Consider the following 24,600-nt stretch of genomic DNA (forward strand, 5'->3'; position numbering starts at 1 on the left):
GTACTCAGATAGTTCTGCTGACATGTCTGGGCATCTCTTAGCTGATGTAGGAAGGCCTCGACTGGGTTGACTGGGGTGAGTTAATGTGCTCCACTGTCTCTCATCTTCAAGCATGATGGTCCTGGCACATTCTCATGGCAATGTCAGAGGAGCAAGAGAACACGAAGAATATCTCGAGGTCTAGGATCGGAACTGGTACATCCACACAATAGTCACATCCAAAGCAAGACACAAGGCCATCCTAGACTCAAGGGGATGGAGAAATATGCACTGCTTCTTTAGTGAGAGGAGTTTCAGCATCACGTGGCAAAGGCGTAACTATAGGGAATGATGAAGAATAGAGGCCGTGATTGTAATCTGCTGCACTGAATGTCCAAAAGCTCGTTATAATAATGATCCTTAAAGAAATGGCTTAATATCCAAGTATTGTACTTTTATAACAACATAGCCATGATTTCTGAGGGTTTTCAGTTGTTTAAATGTTTTTTAATGTCAACAGAAGGATTATAAAAATATCTCAAAGGCCTGGGTCCTAGACTCAGCTCCATCAGCGTGTGTCTCCACTGTCATACATGAAATGAGGAAAAGATGAATGCTGACCCTAGGGGAATGTTTAAGGAAACATGAAATATAACGCTTCAAGTCCTACCAAGGAAGAGCAGCATTTCAACTGAAGATATGCTCTTAAATACCTGACTTTCTCCAGTAAGGGTGCTGAGGTACCAACAAGCCACTTCAGGAAAAACGTGTGATTAAGTATGGTTTTTACCCTTCTGTGTCAACACATTTTTTGAGATTATTTTTAGTGTTTCAGTACTGATTTTAATCTTTGGATTTTTAAAATCAGAGAAGTCATGCTTGCAAAGTGACTCTTAAGAAAGATTTATGAAGAAAATGTCAGGGGTGATACTGGCTTCTGCTTCCCATTTAACTTAATTTCAGTTGCCATTTTGCTTATTTTAATAAATAAACTTTTTTTTCTTAAGATAAAACTGCCTCAGATGCTATCAGTAGCCTCATTCAGATGTAAAATATATATATAACCTTTTAACTAGAATTTTCAAATACTTTAAATATGCATATGGAATTATTTAGACATTTAACATTTCTTGGCCTAACCGCATTTAGTCCCACTGGTGGCGTGTAGTAACCAGAAGAATGAAGCAGTTCTCTCTGATAGGAAAAGAGAGGTAGTACTTGGTGATACTTCATGACTAGGCTATAGTTCATGGAGTCTAGCTATGCACTTAACAGGTTGGAACCTGTTTTATAGGTGTGGAGATAAGATTTGGCCATATACTAGGACTCGATGGGACAGGTCTTTTCTTTATAAATTGTTGCCCAGTGACATCAGGTTGCGGTTCCCAGCACTCTCCATATTCTGAGATACATACAGAGTTACACAGATAATGCTGTATACATCTTTCCTCTCCACTTTGTCCTTTCCCTTTATATTTGCCCCTGATGCGTATAGGCATAGTTTAGGATCCATCACTGGTGGCCCTCTGAACTCAGCCAGAGGACGTCAGAGAAATTTTCAGATGGAAAGAAGGATGCCCTGACAAGGTATGCAGCAGCTGAAACTCTCCTACATTTTGCTGGTGGCAAATGTATATAAAATGGCACAATCTCTTTGGGAAAAAGTTTAGCAGTTTCTTAATAAAGTTAAACACGCACCTACCTTATGACCTTGCAATCCTACTCCTAGGTATTTGCTCAAGAAAAATGAAAACATATTCCACACAAAGACTTAAACAAGAATGTTTATAATAGCTTCTTTCATAGCAGCCTTAAAACTGGAAACAACCCAAAGGTCTATCAATAGATGAACGGATAAACAAATTGTGATGTATCCATAGAATGGGATACTACTTGGCAATAAGAAGGAACAAACTAGTGATATACTCACCAACATGGATGAATCTCAAACATATTTTGCTGAATGAAAGAAGCCGAAAGAGAAGAGTATATATTGCATGATCCTATTTACATGGAATTCTAGGAAGTGTAACTAATCTATAGTGACAGAAAGCAGATCAGAGGTACCCTGGAGTTGGAAGTGGAGGGGAGAATTGACTGTAAAGGGTCAAGAGGGGGTGATAGAAATGTTATGCATTTTGATTGTGGTGGTGGTTACATGGATGGTTACATGGCTGTTACGTGGGTGTATATTTGTCAAAACCCACTGAACTGTACATTTAATATGGGTGCCATCTATTGCACATAAATTATACTTCAGTAAAATGGATGTTTAAAAAAAGAAAGTCCTGACATCACTAATCATTAGGAAAACTTAAATCAAAACCACAGTGAGATATCACTTTACACCCATTAGAATAGCTATAATTGAAGAAGAGAAAATGTTATTTAACATATCAAAATTAAAATGCAAGGATGTAGAGAAATTGAAACACTACTGCATTGTTGGTAGGAATGTATAGTGGCCATGGAAAACAGTATGGTGGTTCCTCAAAAAATCAAACACAGAATTACCATATGATCCAGCAATTCCACTCCTCAGTGAACTATAATACCCCAGAGAATTGAAAGCAGGGACTCAGATATTTGTACACCCATGTTCATGGCAGCATTACCTACAATAGCCAAAAGGTGGAAACAACAAAATGTCCACTGGTAGATAAACAGGTAAACAAAATCATTCCATTGTATGAATGGCATATACATACAATGGAATATTATTCAGCCTAAAAAAGGAATGAAATTCTGATACATGTTACAACATGGATGAACCTTGAAAACATTATTCTAAGAGAAATAAGCCAGACATAAAGGACAAATACCATGTGATTCCACTTACATGAGGTACCTAGAAGTAGTCAAATTCATAGAGACAAAAAGTAGAGCAGTGGTTGTCTGGGGCTGGGAGGAGGTATGAAGACATTGTTTCACGGGTATTGAGTTTCAGTTTTGTTTTGTTTTGTTTTTTGCGGTACTGTTGTGGCCTCTCCCGTTGCTCAGCACAGGCTCCGGACGCGCAGGCTCAGCGGCCATGGCTCACGGGCCTAGCTGCTCCGCGGCACGTGGGATCTTCCCAGACCGGGGCACGAATCCATGTCCCCTGCATCGGCAGGTGGACCCTCAACCACGGCGCCACCAGGGAAGCCCCTGAGTTTCAGTTTTGAAAGACGAAAAGGTTGTATGGTTGATTGGTGGTGATGGTTCCACAACAATGTGAATGTACTTAATGCCAATGAACTATACATTTAAAATGGTAAATTTTGGGCTTCCCTGGCGGCGCCGTGGTTGAAAGTCCGCCTGCCGATGCAGGGGACACGGGTTCGTGCCCCAGTCCGGGAAGATCCCACATGCCGTGGAGCAGCTAGGCCCGTGAGCCATGGCCACTGAGCCTGCGCATCCGGAGCCTGTGCTCCGCAACGGGAGAGGCCACAACAGTGAGAGGCCCACATACCGCAAAAAAAAAAAAAAAAAAAAAAAAAGGGAAAAAAAAATGGTAAATTTTATGTTTTGTATATTTTACCTCAATAGGAAGAAAGGGAGGAAGGAGAAAAAAGATGCCCCAACGAATAGTGCCTGTCCTGGGGCAGAACTGGGCCAATGCACAGCTGACTCTCAGACCCCACCACCTTTCCTCAAGACCACGCACTGAATTCTCAACAAACGTGTCTCATTTTGGAAACAATTTACTCTGCCACGCAAATGAAAGGGACTTAGTGGAATGGCATCCGAAGGATGAGTTGGGGCTCTCCAGGGAGAGAAATGGAGCGAGAACAAATGCTTAGAGGTGGGATCATACCTCCTGTTCTCAGAGAACTCCAGTAGCCTGACGGTGCAAGAACAAAGGGCACACATTGAGCAGTGAGGAGATAAAGTTGGACTATTAGGGTGGGGCCCAAGAGGGATCTTGAGACTTATACTAACAGTCGTTTGCCTTTATCTCAGGGCAGCAGTGAGCCTTTCAGTGACTCTGAGCACAGTGTTGAGGTATATGATCTGAGCTGAGAAAGATGGCGGAGGGGAGATGGGCTGGAGAGGACAAATCAGGAGCAGGGTCTGGGGGGGCCGAGTGTCAGGAGGTCCTGCTCTTCCAGAACTTCCCCCAGCCCATGAGACCTGAAGCTCCTGATTTATCCCAGCCAACTGCAAACATTTTACACTGTATGCCATTTTGAGAAACATTAAGATCTCACACCCTTTAAACATCCCAGAAATTTCAATATAAATTCCCTTTGATGAAAAACAAATCAAAGCAATTCCTAATGAAGAATATCTCTTCAACTCTACCCTTTCCAGTCTCTGATAGACTGTCCTTCCTGCCTCCTTACTCCTACTACCTAGTCAACTGGGAATCATTATGCTACAGCAAACCTAAGAGGAAATGCCACTTAAAAGGTCACCTGGGCCATGAGGGTCACTTTAGACACGTCTTGTTTGGACTAGAGCCTCCCTGGGCTCTCAGAACTGTCGCAGGCCCTGGCAAGCCCCCATGCTAGCAATGACTTCCATTCATTCTGGATATAAGGGCTGTCAGCTTAGGGAACGTACATACCTGACCAGCTGGGTTCTATCTGCTTTGAAGCTGCCCCTGCCTCTCTCCTCTCCATTGTTTCCCTAGTGTGCCCGCCCATGAGAATCACCTGGGGGGCGTGTGAATCACGGAGAGCCCCGGGCATCACTCTGGAGATGCTGAATCAGGAATCAGAGCCAGCACCTGGAAGCTGTCTGCTTAGCTCGTGCTCCAGGTGATTCTTAGGACCAGGCACGTTTGGGAAAGGCTGTGAAGACTGCCTGTTCTGCTGGCAACTGTGGCTGCCACCCTGAGAGGAAGAAGAGATTCATAGCCCAGCAGATGCCCGAGCCTCTCTCCGGGATGGTAACCGGCTGCGTGTCCCTGAGACGGGACAAGTGGGCCCACGCAGGCTTCCGCAGCACTGAACCAGACCCAGGCCTAAAGGGCGCTCATCCCTGGCAGCTTCCTGCTGCCCGTCTTTCCCTCCCCCCGCCCCACCACCCCTGGATAGGCAGCCAGCAGCTCAGCAACAGGGGCCTGTGGGGTTCTCATCTCCATCCAGCTGACACCTGAAAGCCGGGATCCACGGAGCCAGGAGAAGAACACTCCGCACAGAGAAGGTTTGTGCAGGCTTTCTTTTAAAGGGAGCTTGAGGTTTTTAGGGCAGTTTGCTAAGCCTTAGGAGACACCTGAATGCTGTCTACCTGTTTTTTTTTAAATATTGTTTGATTTGGGGGCTGTGAGAATTCAAGGGAAAATGCCTGGTTGTCCCTAAGTAGTCTATGAGCTGAATTGCTGGAAGAAAGAGGGAAGGAAAAAGGGAAGGGGAAGAAATGCGTGTGTGTGTGTGTGTGTGTGTGTGTGTATGTGAATGAATGTGAACACCCAGGGAAAAGGTGGGTGGTTTTTTTATGTAGACCTCATTTTTTTTTTTTTTTTTTTTGTGGTACGTGGGCCTCTCACTGTTGTGGCCTCTCCCGCTGCGGAGCACAGGCTCCGGATGCACAGGCTCAGCGGCCACGGCTCACGGACCCAACCGCTCCGCGGCATGTGGGATCTTCCCGGACCAGGGCACGAACCTGTGTCCCCTGCATTGGCAGGCGGGCTCTCAACCACTGCGCCACCAGGGAAGCCCTAGACCTCATTTTTGAGCAATATTGGAGCTGAAGTTTTGTTTCAAATACATGAACGCTCACATAATTGAAGGTTACCTCTCTATGTTAGTGTAGATTTTTCCAGAGGCAGACCCTGAGACAGGGTGCAAGTACAAATGGTTTATCTGGCAAGTCCAGGGAGCACCTCTAGGGAGGTGGAGAAACGATGAGGATGAGACAGCAGCCACCGAAGGCCACGCTGTGAACCTAGTTACCACAGGGGGTGCCTGGAGCTTAAACCAGTGGGGAAACTCTGGGAGACTGTGTAAATGATCCTGCTTGAGGGGTAAGGGAGCTGATGTATTCATATACCAGCATCTGAGGGTTATTTGTTGAGCGCTGCTCCCAGGGTGGGGAGGTGTATATTCCCTGTGACTTTTCGACTTCTGAGCGGGACCACTTTCAGGAAAGTGGCCTTCTGGTTTCAGAAAAAATCCTCAGTGCACATGTAGACAGTTGAAAGTCAGCCAGAGGAGGATAATGAATCAGTGAGCTTCAAGGACCGTGAGCAGGGCGCTGACAACATCAGCTGCAGTGTATTAATCCCCAAACCCATCTTAGCCCTCCTGAAATTATTTTAATTGAAGTATAGTTAATTTACAATGTTGTGTTAGTTTCAAGTGTCTAGCAAAGTGATTCAGTTTTATATATATATATATATATATATATATAAAAACCTGATTTTTTCAGATTTTGTTTTTGTTTTTTTGGCTGTGCTGTGTGGCTTGCGGAATCTTAGTTCCCCAACTAGGGATTGAACCCAGGCCCTGGCAGTGAAAGCACAGAGTCCCAACCACTGAACCACCAGGGAATTCCCAGATTCTTTTCCATTATAGGTTATTACAAGATACTGAATATAGTTGCCTGTGCTATCCAGTAGGTCCTTGTTGTTTACCTATTTTCTATACAGTAGTGTGTATATGTTTTTAGAGTTAACTCTGAAAAGCAAGTGATGGGACTGTGGGCTCTGGGAGCGGCCTCCACAGGCAGCCACAAGAAGAATTCATTTAAATGAGACCTAGACTCTCACACTCTTTATTTATGTAAGAAATTTAAGTTTAAATACGGATCTCATTAGCACATGGGTCATTTGCATATGGGTGAGTTAAAACCATGAACATGAATGAGATTGCACTGGGGGAGAATGTAGAGCAAAAAGAGACAATATCAGGGCCAGAATTGGGGGTAGGGAGACATTTGCATTTAAGGGCCAGTAGAAGAAAAAGGAGAATCCATAAAGGAGACCAATAGCCAGTGAGGAAGCAGGCAAACCAGAAGACACTGGTGTGATAAAGACTAGGGAGACAGGTTTCAAGGGAGGGTGTCAAATGCTCTAAGGGCTCAGACAGGATGCCATCCAGGAAAAGGCAATGGATTGGGCCAGGGAACGCGGGTTATGATGCCCCCAGGACCTATGAGAGCAGGATATGGGAGGTAGGAATGGGGAGGTGAGGGTGGAGAAAAGGAGGTGACCCGTCTGAAAGGAAGGACAGGAGGTGCTGGAAAAAGAGACAGAGTCTAATTTAGACTATAATGTATTTTAGGACGAAAAAGCTCCCAACCAGTTTGTGAAAAGAAAAGGCATGAAGACCCAGGAAAGCAGGGAGCGTTGAAGGAGTGAGGAAATAGCAGGACTGCAGGAGGAAAGGTTAAGCCCTGAGGAAGTACAGAGGGGATCTGAGGAAGGAGTATCTGCTCCTGCCCTCCAATGCACCCGCCCACACAGGCCAGGCCCGGGAAGATGCCGCAGGCGTCCCGCTCTGCTCCCAAGAGTTTCTCTGGGCCTCTGCCGCCTCTCTCCCCTTCCAGGGCTCCTCACTCCTGGCTACTCTGGTTTCCTGACTCTCCCAGGGCCCCACTTTGGCTCCAAGCCTCACAGCTTTCACCATCAGCTCAGCCACAAGGGTTCGTAACCTAATGTAGGGGTGGCTCTCCTCGTTTTTAGTTTTGTCGTTTCCCCTGGAAACTCCACCTTCACGCCACCGCGGAATCTGCTTGCCACGTTCCTGAGTGGGCAGCACCCTAACGTCACGGGCTCGGGCCTTTCCTCATTCACGCTGCCGCCTAGCTCCTGCCCGGTGTGAGTGTGGGGCTGGGGCACATCCGCTCGGTGGTGACTTCCCCGTGAGGGCCCCTTCCTCAGTGGGACAGGAGGACCCTCCTGTAGTCGTGTATCTGTGAGAGGGACGGCGGCAGGGGAGGGGCCCGTGGAGAGCCTGGGGACCAGGCTTCCTTGACAAAGGGGCCCAAGCGCCCAGCTGGGGCTGGAAACAGTAATTAGGAGTTTTCTCCCAATGCATTAAGAAGGAAACTCCAGCATGGGAATGTGGGGTAGGATGGGGTCCTGAGTGGGGATTAGCCAGGCCGGGGCCCTGGGTGGACTGGGTATGAGGAAATGGAGGGGTTGATGAGAGCGTTAAGTGAGATGGTCGCCATAGAGTGCAAGCAAGTTAGAGAAGGAAAAGAAGCAGGAGGGGCTGACAGGCCCGGAAGATGGGCAGGAAACAAGGGACATGGGTGGTAACGCGGGGTCAGAGAGGAGCTCTGATGAGGAAGCAGGAAGGAAAAAGGCCAAACACCTGAGAATGTGAACAAAGGCAAGAGTTCCAAATTCCAGAGGTGGAGCTGCTTTGGGGACATGACAACGTGGCATCGTGGCCACAGGAGGGCGGGTGTTGAAGGGGAATTGAGGTAAAGGCCAAACAGCAGGGAAGAATCAATGAGCTGGGAGGCTCGGCAGGTTGTAGGTGCGCGTGGGAAGCGGCGTGGGCAGCGGTTAACATTCTTCGCACACCACACCCAGGAACCACACTTTGACGTTCACCTCCATCTTGACCGAGTCCACTGCTTTGGGGCAAGTCACTGAAGGTCATTGAGCCTTGACATCCTAATTTATAAAACAGGGAACATAATCCCGGCACTGCCTTGAGGATTAAAAGGAGAAGATGTCTGTAAAGCACAGCACCTGGCAGACAGTAAGATACCATAAAGATTGCTGTTAGTACTGATAGTACCCAATAGAATAAGAAACAGCAGTTAAAATTTTCTCCAAGGATATCTAAGAAAATTACCGTGGATATTTCTGGTCACCAGCCCAACATGCATTCTTCTTTTCTTTCTTCCTAACAGTTCTCTGATTTTTATCTTGTTTTATGAAGCTCTATCCGCCCCCACACAGCCTGTGTGTTTCAAGGGAGTCTGACCCCACCCCCAGCCCCTGGAGTGGGCCTAATAAGTCTAAAAGTCATCCAGTACCCTGGACCCTGAGGTTATTCAGGAATGGACACATGCCCTGATTTGGACCAATGACACGCAAGGGGAGGTGTTCAAAAAACTTCTGGGGAAGAAGTTTCCTGGATTTGAAAAAAGAAGAGGTGTCCTCTGTTCTTCCAGATGTTGCATTGAATAGATGTAAAGGCTGTACTTTGGTAGCTTTCTTCCAGTTTCATCTTTGAAAGACTAAATAGAGCTTCAGTCATGATTGTTTTCAAGCTTTAAGGAAGCACAAAAGGAGGCCAAGGATTTCCAATATGCTGCTGCCCCACAAACCCAAGGATAGAGACAGGAGCTGTGTTGAACGACTACACAAACAGGTATTTCCGTACATTTCAAACAAAAAAAGAAGGTGAAATGTGAGGGCCAAGGTCGGATGTGGATTCAGTTTTGTGGGTGTCTGGAGGTGAGCACCACCGTCCTCCCCTGCTCTCTTCATTCTTCCCCAGCAGCAACTGAGCATAGCAGTGGGATTAATGAGTATCCACCAGATGGCAGGTGGTCAGCCTCTCCCAGAATCCTGCCTCTTTCAGGATAGAGGACTGACCTCAGAGATCAACTAGGGCAGAGTCCCCTTTAGTAGGGAGTTTTGACAATTCAAGGCCACATATAACCAATCATTGATAGATACACCACCATGACAGGTCTGCTGGCTCTCGGCCAGTGTTCGCTCTATTCCATGCTTGTCCTGTAAACACTTCTTTGAGCCCATGTTCAAAGAAGCTAACCCACCTTCCCATTGGCAGCAGAAGCTCCCCAGAACTGCTTTTTCAAAGCCTTTTTTAAACTGGCATTTTAAAACTACACTTTCAACATTTCAAAAAAAAGTAAAATTACAAAAATTTGAGCAAATAGAATAATCCTTGGCTTACATGTTTTTATGTTTTCAGATAATGCTTAGTGATTTGAATTTTTGGACCCCACTAGTAAGAAGACTACCTTCTGCCTATAGAACGAAACGACCACATAAATGCTGGTATGTGCATACATATGCACACTAAATTAAAGTGCTATCTGTCTGCCTGAGGATCTCTGTAAAGGCCCATGATTGAGGCCATGAGATGACTGGTGTCAGAATGACCTAGAAGTCGGCTGCAACTCACTCCAGTTCAGAGGCAAAGGGTTTAGGGTCAGATCAAGAACCAGCCACTCAAGGATGTGATTTATTTCATCATCCTCCTTGCTTCCACTAAGACTTGTAAAACCACCTGGAAGGAAGGAAGAGAGGCAGGAAGGAAAGAAGGACAGAAGGAAGGGAGAGAGGAAGAGAGCAAGATAGCAACCTTTGTGAGGTGAGACTAAGCTCCTGACAGATGAGACCTGGGCCTGGAGGTTTTGTTTTATATAACACTTCACACGCTTTGCACTTGGTAAACTCTCAAGGTGTCTGTTCCTCTGGGAAACAAATGACAAAGCCTCAAAAGAACCCAAGATCCGATCTCCTCTGTGACACCCCTGAAGAGCTCTACCTCCCACCATTATGCAGCTTTTGTTGAAACTGATCGCCAGAGCTTTTAATCCCTCTCCACCTGATTTGTGACAGGATAAGGGCAGAGTTTCAAGTTGCACATCTGACGGTCTCAGGCCAAGGGAAGATAGTGCTAACACAGAAAGCTCTGCCAAGATTTATTTTTAAAGCCATGAGTTTCTGTCCCACAAACTGCAAGTTATTCAAAAGGTCATCTGTTCAAGTTCAAGGCCACTTGGCTTTCTCTCAAACCCAGAATCTGGGTTTGTTCATTTTGTGCGTCTAGGGTGACAGGGAGATTGATGTTCACCTACTTGGTTTTCTTTCCTCATACAAAGGACCTTTCTAGAGTTGGTCTGGAGCCACACTGGGTGTGCGTGGAGGGGTGAGTCTTGCTTGAGGACTGCCGTAGTGAACACGAGCTTTCAAAATTGCCACTCATTCCATTATTAAGACCTGAGCAGTACCCAAGATGCCACCACACAAATGACCAAAATAAAAGAGTGACTGACTGTCCAAGGATCGGCTCATCCACTTACGGAGCAGAATAGAATTCTCCAAAGGGAGAAAGGCACGCATGTGACCCAGAGGTATTACAACCTGGGCACCGTAGCCCATTTTCAGTTTTTCAGTTTTTTCACACCGAACCCAGCAATCTTTAGCAAAGCTGATATCACTTCTCTTCCTTGACCTGCATCTGGTAGGGCTTTACCTTCCACTGATACAGAGGAGTCTTTCCCCCAGACAATTCAAAGAATTTCTTTTTTTTTTTTTTTTTTTTTTTGCGGTACGCAGGCCCCTCACTGCTGTGGCCTCTCCCGTTGCGGAGCACAGGCTCCGGACGCGCAGGCTCAGCGGCCATGGCTCACGGTCCCAGCCGCTGCGCGGCATGTGGGATCTTCCCGGGCCGGGGCACGAACCCGTGTCCCCTGCACTGGCAGGCAGACTCTCAACCACTGCGCCACCAGGGAAGCCCTCAAAGAATTTCTCCATCACTCCGCCCAATTATTCCCCCTCTCTTGACAATGTAATGTTCACATTCTTAAGCAACGTGCTTTTCCGTTTCACTTGAACCCCCCGTGGGTGTCGATCCTAATTTCCTTATGGGTGCCAGTCCCGATTAATTTATGGTGAGATTGCAAAGTGTTACAAGGGTCTAACAAGGATAACAGAGGGTGGGGTTCCCTGCTGGGTCAGGGCAGGGCTGAGGCTGCATTGCTGCCTTTGAACTTGCGAACGGGACCAGTGTTGCCTCCCTCACCAGGTAGCAGCACCAGGTGCAGAAGGGGTCCTCGCTGTTGTAGTGGTCGTGCTGCTAAGCCTCCAGGACAACTCCCCTTCCTTTCCCCAACTCAGCTTCCTAAGGAAGAAGGGTCATCAACAGAAAACGTAGTGGATGTATAATTTATGTCCAACTTCACTGTGTTTATTTACTAATTAAATTAATATGACCTGGTGGCCCCACCCTATCTGGAGTGAGAAAGTCTGTCTTTCCTCCCCAGTCCCTCCCCTGGATAGGTCCAGGAAGCTCAGGGGTGCCCACTCAGTCCTAAGGGGTCAACCCCAGTCACTGTCAATGCAAAGTCTGGTCTTCTACCAAGGGCCCCATTCCCCGTGGCTCTCCCTGCTCCCTGCTAAATGCACCCAGGGACAGGATCAGGGGAGCTTCAAGCATCAGCTGCCCACCATGCCCAGAACTACCCTCTACTTCCTGATCCCCTAAACAAGCTCCCTCAAATAACAACCCAGCAGTGGCTAATTCCTTGCTAAAAACATTTTAAAGGAAAAGAATAACAAGGTCTCTTCTATATACAAAATATGTTATACATATAGACCAGAGTTTCTAGAAAATCTTGAGGAAAGCATGCACCTAAAATGTTGGCTGGAATTATTTTTATTATAATGATACTTTCACAAAAGTAAGTATAACTCTCTCATGCTTATCCAATGATAAAAAAAATTAAACACAAAACTAAAACAGCCAAATTCAATTTAACAGTGTTGATGTAACATGTCAGATGATGTGGATTTTAATTGAAACTAAAATTCCACTTTGAGTAGTAATTATAATAATTGCTGACATCTTCTGAGCAAGTTCCTGGCCAAAGTACTTGAAATGACTTTGTTCATTTAACCCCACAATAGCTCCAGCAGACAGTACTACTATTATTCCCATATTACTGAGAAAGATAATGCGCCCAGAGAGGTTAGATTAATTTCCTGAGGAGATTCATGTAAGAGGGGGCAGAGTCAAGCTTTGAACCCAGGATGTCTGACCCAGGGCCTCTACTCTTGACAAACTCTAGTGTTCTGGGTATTGGCTGCCATGGCGCACGTTCTTGTTTGAGCTCAGCCCATCTGTACTGCCGTGGGCCATGTGGTGAGTCGGTTCTCTCTCATGGCTCCAACATGCCCTCTATTGGAACCATGTCAGAGCTTTCATTCATGCAGCTTGCCCTGGCATCATTTGGCATAATCTCATCATCTACACGTTAAGTTCCCATTGGATCTTCTCTCATTTACTCCAAAATCAGTTTGGAGCCTCAAATCAAAACACAGAGAGAGGGAGGACTTTCAAGATGGCAGAGGAGTAAGATATGGAGATGACCTTCCTCCTCACAAATACATCAAAAATGCATCTACATGTGGAACAACTCCTACAGAACACCTGCTGAACACTGGCAGAAGACCTCAGACTTCCCAAAGGCAAGAAGCTCCCCACATACCTGGCCATTTGGCTGACAGGGTCTTGGTGCTCCAGCCGGGTATCAGGCCTGAGCATCTGAGGTGGGAGAGCCGAGTTCAGGACATTGGTCCACCAGAGCCCTCCCGGCCCCACATAATATCAAGCGGCGAGAGCTCTCCCAGAGGTCTCCATCTCAACGCTGAGACCCAGCTCCACTCAATGACCAGCAAGCTCCAGTGCTGGACACCCCATGCCAAACAACTAGTAAGACAGGAACACAACCCCACCCATTAGCAGAGAGGCTGCTAAATTCATACAAAGTTCACAGACACCCCCAAACACACCACTGGACGCAGTTCTGCCCACCAGAAAGACAAGATCCAGCCTCATCCACCAGAACACAGGCACCTGGCCCCTCCACCAGGAAGCCTACACAACGCACTGAACTAACCTTACCCACTGGGGGCAGACACCGAAAACAATGGGAACTATGAACGTGCAGCCTGCAAAAAGGAGACCCCAAGCACAGTAAGTTAAGCAAAATGAGAAGACAAAGAAATATGCAGCAGATGAAGGAGCAAAGTAAAAACCCACCAGACCAAACAAATGAAGAGGAAATAGGCAGTCTACCTGAAAAAGAATTCAGAGTAATGATAGTAAAGATGATCCAAAGTCTTGGAAATAGAATGGAGAAAATACAAGAAACGTTTAACAAGGACCTAGAAGAACTAAAGAGCAAACAAACAATGATGAACAGCACAATAAATGAAATTAAAAATTCTCTAGCAGGAATCAATAGCAGAATAACTGAGGCAGAAGAACGGATAAGTGACCTGGAAGGTAAAATAGTGGAAATAACTACTGCAGAGCAGAATAAAGAAAAAGAATGAAAAGAATTGAGGACAGTCTCAGAGACCTCTGGGACAACATTAAATGCACTAACCCTCGAATTATAGGGGTTCCAGAAGAAGAAGAGAAAAAGAAAGGGACTGAGAAAATATTTGAAGAGATTATAGTTGAAAACTTCCCTAATATGGGAACGGAAATATTCACTCAACTCCAGGAAGTGCACAGTGTCCCATACAGGATAAATCCAAGGAGAAACACACCAAGACACATAGTAATCAAACTGGCAAAAATTAAAGACAAAGAAAAAGTATTAAAAGCAGCAAGGGAAAAGCAACAAATAACATACAAGGGAATCCCAATAAGGTTAACAGCTGATCTTTCAGCAGAAACTCTGCAAGCCAGAAGTGAGTGGCAGGACATATTTAAAGTGATGAAAGGGAAAAACCTACAACCAAGATTACTCTACCCAGCAAGGATCTCATTCAGATTCGACAGAGAAATTAAAACCCTTACAAACAAGCAAAAGCTAAGAGAATTCAGCACCACCAAACCAGCTTTATAACAAATGCTAAAGAAACTTCTCTAGGCAGGAAAAACAAGAGAATGAAAAGACCTACAAAAACAAACCCAAAACAATTAAGAAAATGGTAACAGGAACATACATATCTATAACTAGCTTAAATGTAAATGGATTAAATGTTCCAACCAAAAGACATAAACTGGCCGAATGGATACAAAAACAAGACCCGTATATATGCTGTCTACAAGAGACTCACTTCAGACCTAAGGACACATACAGACTGAAAGTGAGGGGATGGAAAAAGATATTCCATGCAAATGGATATCAAAAGAAAGCTGGAGTAGCAATTCTCATATCAGACAAAATAGACTTTAAAATAAAGACTATAACAAGAGACAAAGAAGGGCACAACATAATGATCAAGGGATCAATCCAGGAAGAAGATATAACAATTGTAAATATTTATGCGCCCACCATAGGAGCACCTCAATACATAAGGCAAATGCTAACAGCCATAAAAGGGGAAATCGACAGTAACACAATAATAGTAGGAGACTTTAACAACCCACTTTCACCAATGGACAGATGATCCCAAATGAAAATAAATAAGGAAACACAAGCTTTAAATGACACATTAGACAAGATGACTTAATTGATATTTATAGGACATTCCATCCAAAAACAACAGAATACACTTTCTTCTCAAGTGCTCATGGAACATTCTCAAGGATAGACCATATCTTGGGTCACAAATCAAGCCTTGGTAAATTTAAGAAAATTGAAATCATATCAAGTATCTTTTCTAACCACAACGCTGTAAGACTAGATATCAGTTACAGGAAAAAACCTGTAAAAAATACAAACACATGGAGGCTAAACAATACACTACTAAATAACCAAGAGATCACTGAAGAAATAAAAGAAGAAATCAAAAAATACCTAGAAACAAATGACAATGAAAACACGAAGACCCAAAACCTATGGGATGCAGTGAAAGCAGTCCTAAGAGGGAGGTTTATAGCAATACAATCCTACCCTGAGAAACAAGAAACATCTCAAACAACCTAACCTTACACCTAAAGCAATTAGAGAAAGAAGAAAAAAAAACCCCAAAGTTAGGAGAAGGAAATAAATCATAAAGATCAGATCAGAAATAAATTAAAAAGAAATGAAGGAAACAATAACAAAGATCAATAAAACTAAAAGCTGGTTCTTTGAGAAGATAAACAAAATTGATAAACCTTTAGCCAGAGTCATCAAGAAAAAAAGGGAGAAGACTCAAATCAATAGAATTAGAAATGAAAAATGAGAAGTAACAACTGACACTGCAGAAATACAAAGGATCATGAGAGATTACTACAAGCAACTCTATGCCAATAAAATGGACAACCTGGAAGAAATGGACAAATTCTTAGAAAAGCACAACTTTCCAAGACTGAACCAGGAGAAAATAGAAAATATAAAGAGACAAATCACAAGCCCTGAAATTGAGACTGTGATTAAAAATCTTCCAACAAACAAAAGCCCAGGACCAGATGGTTTCACAGGTGAATTCTAGCAAACATTTAGAGAACAGCTAATACCTATCCTTCTCAAACTCTTCCAAAATATAGCAGAGGGAGGAACACTCCCAAACTCATTCGATGAGGCCACCATCACCCTGATACCAAAACCAGACAAAGACGTCACACAAAAAAAGAAAACTACAGACCAATATCACTGATGAACATAGTTGCAGAAATCCTCAACAAAATACTAGCAAACAGAATCCAACAGCACATTAAAAGGATTTAAACCATGATCAATGAGGTTTATCCCAGGAATGGAAGGATTCTTCAATATATCCAAATCAATCAATGTGATACACCATATTAACACATTGAAGGATAAAAACCATATGATCATCTCAATAGATGCAGAAAAAGCTTTTGACAAAATTCAACACCGATTTATGATAAAAACCTTCCAGAAAGTAGGTATGGTAGGTATAGAGGGTATTCAACATAATAAAGGCCATATATGACAAACCCAAAGTCAACATCGTTCTCAATGGTGAAAAACTGAAACCATTTCCTCTAAGATCAGGAACAAGACAAGGTTGCCCACTCTCACCATTATTATTCAACATAGTTTTGGAAGTTTTAGCCACAGCAATCAGAGAAGAAAAAGACATAAAAGGAATCCAAATCGGAAAAGAAGAAGTAAAACTGTCACTGTTTGCAGATGACATGACACGATACATAGAGAATCCTGAAGGTGCTACCAGAAAACTACTAGAGCTAATCAATGAATTTGGTAAAGTAGCAGGGTACAAAATTAATGCACAGAAATCTCTTGCATTCCTATACACTAATGATGAAAATCTGAAAGAGAAATTAAGGAAACACTCCCATTTACCACTGCAACAAAAAGAATAAAATACCTAGGAATAAACCCACCTAAGGAGACAAAAGACCTGTATGCAGAAAACTATAAGACACTGATGAAAGAAATTAAAGATGATACAAACAGATGGAGAGATATACCATGTTCTTGGATTGGAAGAATCAACATTGTGAAAATGACTATACTACCCAAAGCAATCTACAGATTCAATGCAATCCCTATCAAACTACCACTGGCATTTTTCACAGAACTGGAACAAAAAATTTCACAATTTGTATGGAAACACAAAGGACCCCGCACAGCCAAAGCAATCTTGAGAAAGAAAAACAGAGCTGGAGGAATCAGGCTCCCTGACTTCATACTATACTACAAAGCTACAGTAATCAAGACAATATGGTACTGGCACAAAAACAGAAATATAGATCAATGGAACAGGCTAGAAAGCCCAGAGATATACCCACACACATATGGTCACCTTATTTTGATAAAGGGTGCAAGAATATACAGTGGAGAAAAGACAGCCTCTTCAATAAGTTGTGCTGGGAAAACTGACAGCTACATGTAAAAGAATGAAATTAGAACACTCCCTAACACCATACACAGAGATAAACTCAAAATGGATTAAAGACCTAAATGTAAGGCCAGACACTATAAAATTCTTAGAGGAAAACCTAGGCAGAACACTCTATGACATAAATCACAGCAAGATCCTTTTTGACCCACCTCCTAGAGAAATGGAAATAAAAATAAACAAATGGGACCTAGTGAAACTTAAAATCTTTTACACGGCAAAGGAAACCATAAACAAGATGAAAAGACAACCCTCAGGATGGGAGAAAATATTTGCCAATGAAGCAACTGACAAAGGATTAATCTCCAAAATATACAAGGAGCTCATGCAGCTCAATATCAAAAAAACAACCCAATCCAAAAGTGGGCAGAAGACCTAAATAGACATTTCTCCAAAGAAGATATACAGATTGCCAACAAACACCTGAAAAGATGCTCAACATCACTAATCATTAGAGAAATGCAAATCAAAACTACAATGAGGTATTACCTCACACCAGTCAGAATGACCATCATCAAAAAATCTACAAACAATAAATGCTGTAGAGGGTGTGGAGAAAAGTGAACCCTCTTGCCCTGTTGGTGGGAATGTAAATTGATACAGCCACCATGGAGAACAGTATGGAGGTTCCTTAAAAAACTAAAAATAGAACTACCATATGATCCAGAAATTCCACTACAGGACATATACCCTGAGAAAACCATAATTCAAAAAGAGTCATGTACTACATTGTTCATTGCAGTACTATTTACAATACACAGGACATGGGAGCAACCTAAGGGTCCATTGACAGATGAATGTATAAAGAAGATGTGGCACATATATACAATGGAATATTACTCAGCCATAAAAAGAAACGAAATTGAGTTACTTGTAGTGAGCTGGATGGACCTAGAGTCTGTCATACAAAGTGAAGTAAGTCAGAAAGAGAAAAACAAATACCATATGCTAACACATATATATATGGAATCTAAAAAAAAAAAAAATGTTCTGAAGAACCTAGGGGCAGGACAGGAATAAAGATGCAGACGTAGAGAATGGACTTGAGGACATGAGGAGGGGGAAGGGTAAGCTCGGACAAAGTGAGAGAGTGGCATTGACATATATACACTACCAAATGTAAAATCGATAGCTAGTGGGAAGCCGCTGCATAGCACAGGGAGATCAGCTCGGTGCTTTGTGACCACCTAGAGGGGTAGAATAGGGAGGGTGTGTGGGAGAAGCAAGAGGGAGGGGATTTGGGGATATATGTATATGTATAGCTGATTCACTTTGTTATACAACAGAAACTAACACAACATTGTAAAGCAATTATACTCCAGTAAAGATGTTAAAAAAAAAACAGAGAAATGTGGGCCCAGAGGCCTTTGCCTCGACCTCAATGAATGTGGTCCTTCCGACCATCCTCAATATGCATGTATTTTATTATTTTTAAAAGATTATTATCAATATGAAAACATGATATTCAGGTATTCTTACAGAAAAGTAATTCATCTGTGGACTTTGCTAATATTAAACACATCAGACTACTATTATTCTGTACCTTTTATAATATCTGTAGTTCTTATACTATTATTTGTAGATGTTATGTGTTGGCCAAAAATCATTGATCTCAAATAAGATTCCATGCCTAAATAATATGACAATTCTAACAATCCTCAGTTCTTGCAAGAAAGGTAGTCTCTGTGAGAGACTACACATTGCCATTTTTTTATAGTCATGATTACCTTATTAAAACAGACTTTTGTTCAAACGAACAAATTATTAGAATTAAGGATAAAAGGGTCCTGTGATTTGTAAAGACTTTGCTAATTGGCATTATTTATTCCTCACTGGCTTTGCACTTTATTGGTGGTAAGTATAAATGCTTGGATCTGTTTTACTCTTGGAAATTATAGACTTATCAGGAAGGGGAACAATGGTTTTTCTATAAAGAGTGCTGTTCCAGGAAGCTTATAGATTAATAAATGCTTGTTCTGAGAAATAATCAGGGCTGTATCCTCTGACTTGTGGGAGGCACTCCCTCCTCGTGTACTTCTTTTTCAGCCTTAATCATCAGTTAATGCTTCCGTAATTCTGAAATATCCAAAGGACCTAGTCAGGTTTGCAAAACTGCTGTATAAATAATGGCGTCATTTGTTTCTGTGTATTTAGCAAAACAGAGTTGGACTTCCCTGGTGGCACAGTGGTTAAGAATCCACCTGCCAATGCAGGGGACACCGGTTCGAGCCCTGGTCCAGGAAGATCCCACATGCCACAGAGCAACTAAGCCCGTGCACCACAACTACTGAGCCTGCACTCTAGAGTCCATGAGTCACAACTACCGAGCCTGCGTGTCACAACTACTGAAGCCTGCAAGCCTAGAGCCTGTGCTCCACAACAAGAGAAGCCACCGCAATGAAACGTCCGTGCACCACAACGAAGAGCAGTCTTTTTTTTTTTTTTTAATTTATTTAATTAATTAATTAATTTTTGGCTGCATTGGGTCTCTGTTGCTGCGCCCAGGCTTTCTCTAGTTGCAGCGAGCAGGGGCTACTCTTCATTGTGGTGTGTGGGCTTCTCATTTTGGTGGCTTCTCTTGTTACAGAACATGGGCTCTAGGCTCTCGGGCTTCAGTAGTTCTGGTTTGCGGGCTCAGTACTTGTGGCATGCGGGCTTAGTTGTTCTGTGGCATGTGGGATCTTCCTGTACCAGGGATCAAACCCATGTCCCCTACATTGGCAGGTGGATTCTCAACCACTGTGCCACCAGGGAAGCCCTATTTGCAGTCTTTTTGATACTAACCATTGTGACAGATGTGAGGTGATATCTCATTGTGGTTTTGATTTGCATTTCCCTGATGATTAGTGATATTGAGTATTTTTTCCTGTGTTTGTTGGCCATCTATAGTCTTTTGGGAAAATGTCTATTCAGGTCCTCTGCCCAGTTTTTAAATCAGGTTGTTTATTTTTTTGATGTTGATTTGTATATGCTCTTGGTATATTTTGGATATTAACCCCTTATCAGCCATATCATTTGCAAATATCTTCTCCAATTCTGTAAGTTGCCTTTCATTTTGTTGATAGTTTCCTTCATGATGCAAAAGCCTTTTAGTTGAATGTAGGCGCATTTGTTTATTTTTGCTTTTGTTTCCCTTGCCTGAGGAGACATATCCAAAAAAATATTGGTAAGATTAATGTCAAAGAGCATACTGCCTATGTTTTCTTCTAGGAGTTTTATGGTTTCAGGCCTTACATTTAAGTCTTTAATCTATTTTGACTTTATTTTTGATTATGGTATGAGAAAGTAGTCCAGTTTGATTCTTTTGCATGCAGCTTTCCAGTTTTCCCATCACCATTTATTAAAGAGGCTGGTTTTTCCCCATTAGTCTTGCTTCCTTTGTCATATATTAATTGACCATATAAGTGTGGATATATTTCTGAGCTCTCTATTCTGTTCCATTGATCTGTGTGTGGCAGTATGGGCTGCCAGTACCATTCTGATTTGATTACTGTAGCTTTGTAGTATAGTTTGAAATCAGGGAACGTGATACTTCCAGCTTTGTTTTTCTTTCTCAAGATTGTTTTGGCTATTCAGGTGTGTGTGTGTGTGTTTCCTTACAAATTTTAGAATTATTTATTCTAGTTTTGTGAAAAATGCCATTCGCATTTTGATAGGGATTGCATTCAATCTGTAGTTTGCCTTGGGGAGTATGGTCATTTTAACAATATTAATTCTTCCAATCCATGAGCACAGTATATCTTTCGATTTTTTAGTGTCATCTTCAATTTCTTTTATCACTGTCTTACAGTTTTCTGAGTACAAGTCTTTTAATTCCTTGGTTGGATTTATTCCTAGGTTTTCATTTTTTTTTTTATGCAGTTGTAACTGAGATTGTTTTCTTAATTTCTCTCATAGTTCACTGTTAGTGTATAGCAATGCAACGTATTTCTGCTTATTAATTTTGTATCCTACAACTTCATTAAATTTATATATTAATTCTAATAATTTTTTGGTAGCATCTTTAGGATTTTCTGTATTTAGTATCATGTCACCTGCCAGACTGACAGTTTTACTTCTTCTCCAGTTTTGATGCCTTTTGTTTCTTTTTCCTGTCTGATAGTTGTGGCTAAGGCTTCCAGTACTATACTGAATAAATGTGGCGAGAGTGGGCATCCTTGTCTTCTTCCTGATCTTATAGGAAATCATTTCAGTTTTTCACCATTGAGTATGATGTTGGCTGTAGGTTTGTCATATATGACCTATATTATGTTGAGTTATGTTCCCTCTATATGCACTTTGTTGAGAACTCTTATCATAAATGGATGTGGAATTTTGTCAAATCCTTTTTCTGCATCTATTGAGATGATCATATGATTTTTATTCTTCAGTTTGTTAATATGATGTATCACACTGGTTGATTTACAGATATTGAACCCTTCTTCCATCCCTGGTATAAATCCCACTTGATGTTGGTGTATGATTCTTTTAATGTACTGTTGAATTTGGTTTGCTAATATTTTGTTGAGGGTTTTTGCATCTATGTTCATCAGTGATACTGGCCTATAATTTTGTGTGTTTTTGTGATATCTTTGGTTTTGATATCAGGGTGGTGCTGGCCTCATAGAATGCATTTTGAAGTGTTCTTCCTCTGCAATTTTTTGAATAGTTTGAGAAGGATAGGCTTTAATTCCTCTCTAAATGTTTGGTAGAATTTACCTTGAAGCCATCTGGTCCTGGACTTTTGTTCTTGGGAAATTTTTTGTTACTGATACAATTTCGTTATTGGTAATTGGTCTTTTCATATTTTCTATATCTTCCTGATTAAGTCTTAGAAGATTGTGTGTTTCTAGGGATTTATTAATTTCTAGTAGGTTGTCCATTTTATAGGTGTATAATTGTTCATAGTAATCTCTTGTGATCCTTTGTATTTCTGTGATATCGGTTGTAACTTCTCCACTTTCATTTTTGATTTTATTACTTTGGGCCCTCTCTTTTTTTCTGGCTAAAAAAGAGATGAGTCTGGCTAACGGTTTATCACTTTTCTTTGTCTTTTCAAAGAACCAGCTTTTAGTTTCATTGATCTTTTCTATTTTTTTGTCTCTATTTCATTTCTTTCTTTTTTTAAAAATTTATTTATTTTACTTATTTATTTTTGGCTGCATTGGGTCTTTGTTACTGTGTGTGGGCTTCCTCTAGTTGTGGAGAGTGGGGGCTACTCTTTGTTGTGGTGCGCAGGCTTCTCATTGTGGAGGCTTCTCTTGTTGCGGAGCATGGGCTCTAGAGCGCAGGCTCAGTAGTTGTGGCACATGGGCTCAGTAGTTGTGGTGCACGGGCTTAGTTGCTCCGTGGCATGTGGGATCTTCCCGGACCAGGGCTTGAACCCATGTCCCCTGCATTAGCAGGTGGATTCTTAACCACTGCGCCACCAGGGAAGCCCTATTTCATTTATTTCTGCTCTGATCTTTATTATTTCTTTTCTTCTCCTAACTTTGGGTTTTGTTTGTTCTTTTTCTAGTTCCTTTAGATGTAAGATTAGATTGTTTATTTGAGATCTTTGTTGTTTCCTGAGGTAGACTTGTAGCACTATAAACTTCCCTCTTAAAACTGCTTTTGCTGTGTCCCATAGGTTTTGGATCATTGTGTTTCCATTTTTGTTTGTCTCCAGGTATTTTTAAATTTCTTCTTTGATTCCCTCTGTGGCCCATTGTTTGTTTAGTAGCATCCTCATGTTTGTGTTTTTTTGTAGTTACTTTTTTGTACAGTTGACCCTTGAACAACATGGGGATTAATTCATGTATAATTTATAGTCAGTCCTCCATATCTGCAGTTCCTCTGCATCTGCAGATTCAACCAACCACAGATCGTGGAGCACTGTGCTATATACTATTGAAAAATATCTATGTGTGTAAGTGGATCATGCAGTTCAAACCTGCATTGTTTAAGGGTCAACTGTAGTTGATTTTTTTAAATAATTTTTTTGTGGGGGGCTGCATTGGGACTTAGTTGTGGCATGTGGGGTCTTCATTGAGGCACAGGGGATCTTTCATTGAGGTACAGGCTCTTCATTGTGGCACACGGGCTTCTCTCTATTTGTGGCGCACAGATTTTCTCTCTCTAATTGTGGCGCACAGGCTCCAGGGTATGTGGGCTATGTAGTTGTGGCACACGGGCTCTCCCATTGAGGCACGCAAGCTCAGTAGCTGTGGCACGCAGGCTTAGTTACCCCGCTGCATGTGGGATCTTAGTACCCTGACTGGGGGGTTGAACCCGCGTCCCTTACATCAGAAGGCAGATTCTTTACCACTGGGCCACCAGGGAAGTCCCTGTAGTTGATTTTTAGTCTCATAGCATTGTGGTTGAAAAAGATGTTTGGTCTGATTTCAATCTTCTTAAATTTATTGAGACTTGTTTTGTGGCCTAGCATGTGGTTTACCTTTACCCTGGAGACACTTGCATGTGCACTTGAAATGGGTGTGTATTCTCCTGCCTGTGGGTGGAATGTATGCACACACACACACACACACACATACACATACACACACTAAGTCCATTTGGTCTAATGTGTCATTTAAGGCCAGTGTTTCCTTATCGATTTTCTGTCTGGATGATCTGTCCATTGATATAAGTAGGGTGTTAACTTCCCCTACTATTATTGTGTTACTGTCAGTTTCTCCCTTTATGTTTGTTAATATTTGCTTTATATACTTAGATGTTCCTATGTTAGGTGCATAGGTATTTACAATTGTTATATCTTCTTGTTGGATTGATCCCTTTATCCTTATGTAATGTCCTAATTTGTCTCTTATTATAGTCTTTGTTTTAAAGTCTATTTTGTCTGAAATAAGTATTGCTACCTCAGCTTTCTTTTTCTTTCCATTTGCATAGATTACCTTTTTCTATCCTCTCACTTTCAGGCTGTGTGTCTTAAGATCTGAAGTGAGTCTTTGTAGGCAGCATATATATGGGTTTTATTCTTTTAATCCATTCAGCTGCTCTGTGGCTTTTGATTGGAGCATTTAGTCATTTACATTGAAAGTAATTATTGATAGGTATGTACTTATTGCCATTCTGTTAACTGTTTTTTGGGTTGTTTCTGTAGTTCTTTTTTGTTTTTTTCTTCTTCTTTTGCTCTCTTCCCTTTCAATTTGATGACCATCTTTAGTATTATGTTTCAATTCCTTTCTCTTTTTTGTGTGTGTAACTATTATAGTTTTTTGGTTTGT

This window comes from Monodon monoceros, unplaced genomic scaffold (assembly GCF_005190385.1).
Source record: "Monodon monoceros isolate NGI ecotype Baffin Bay Population unplaced genomic scaffold, NGI_Narwhal_1 Super_Scaffold_12, whole genome shotgun sequence".
NCBI lineage: Eukaryota > Metazoa > Chordata > Mammalia > Artiodactyla > Monodontidae > Monodon > Monodon monoceros.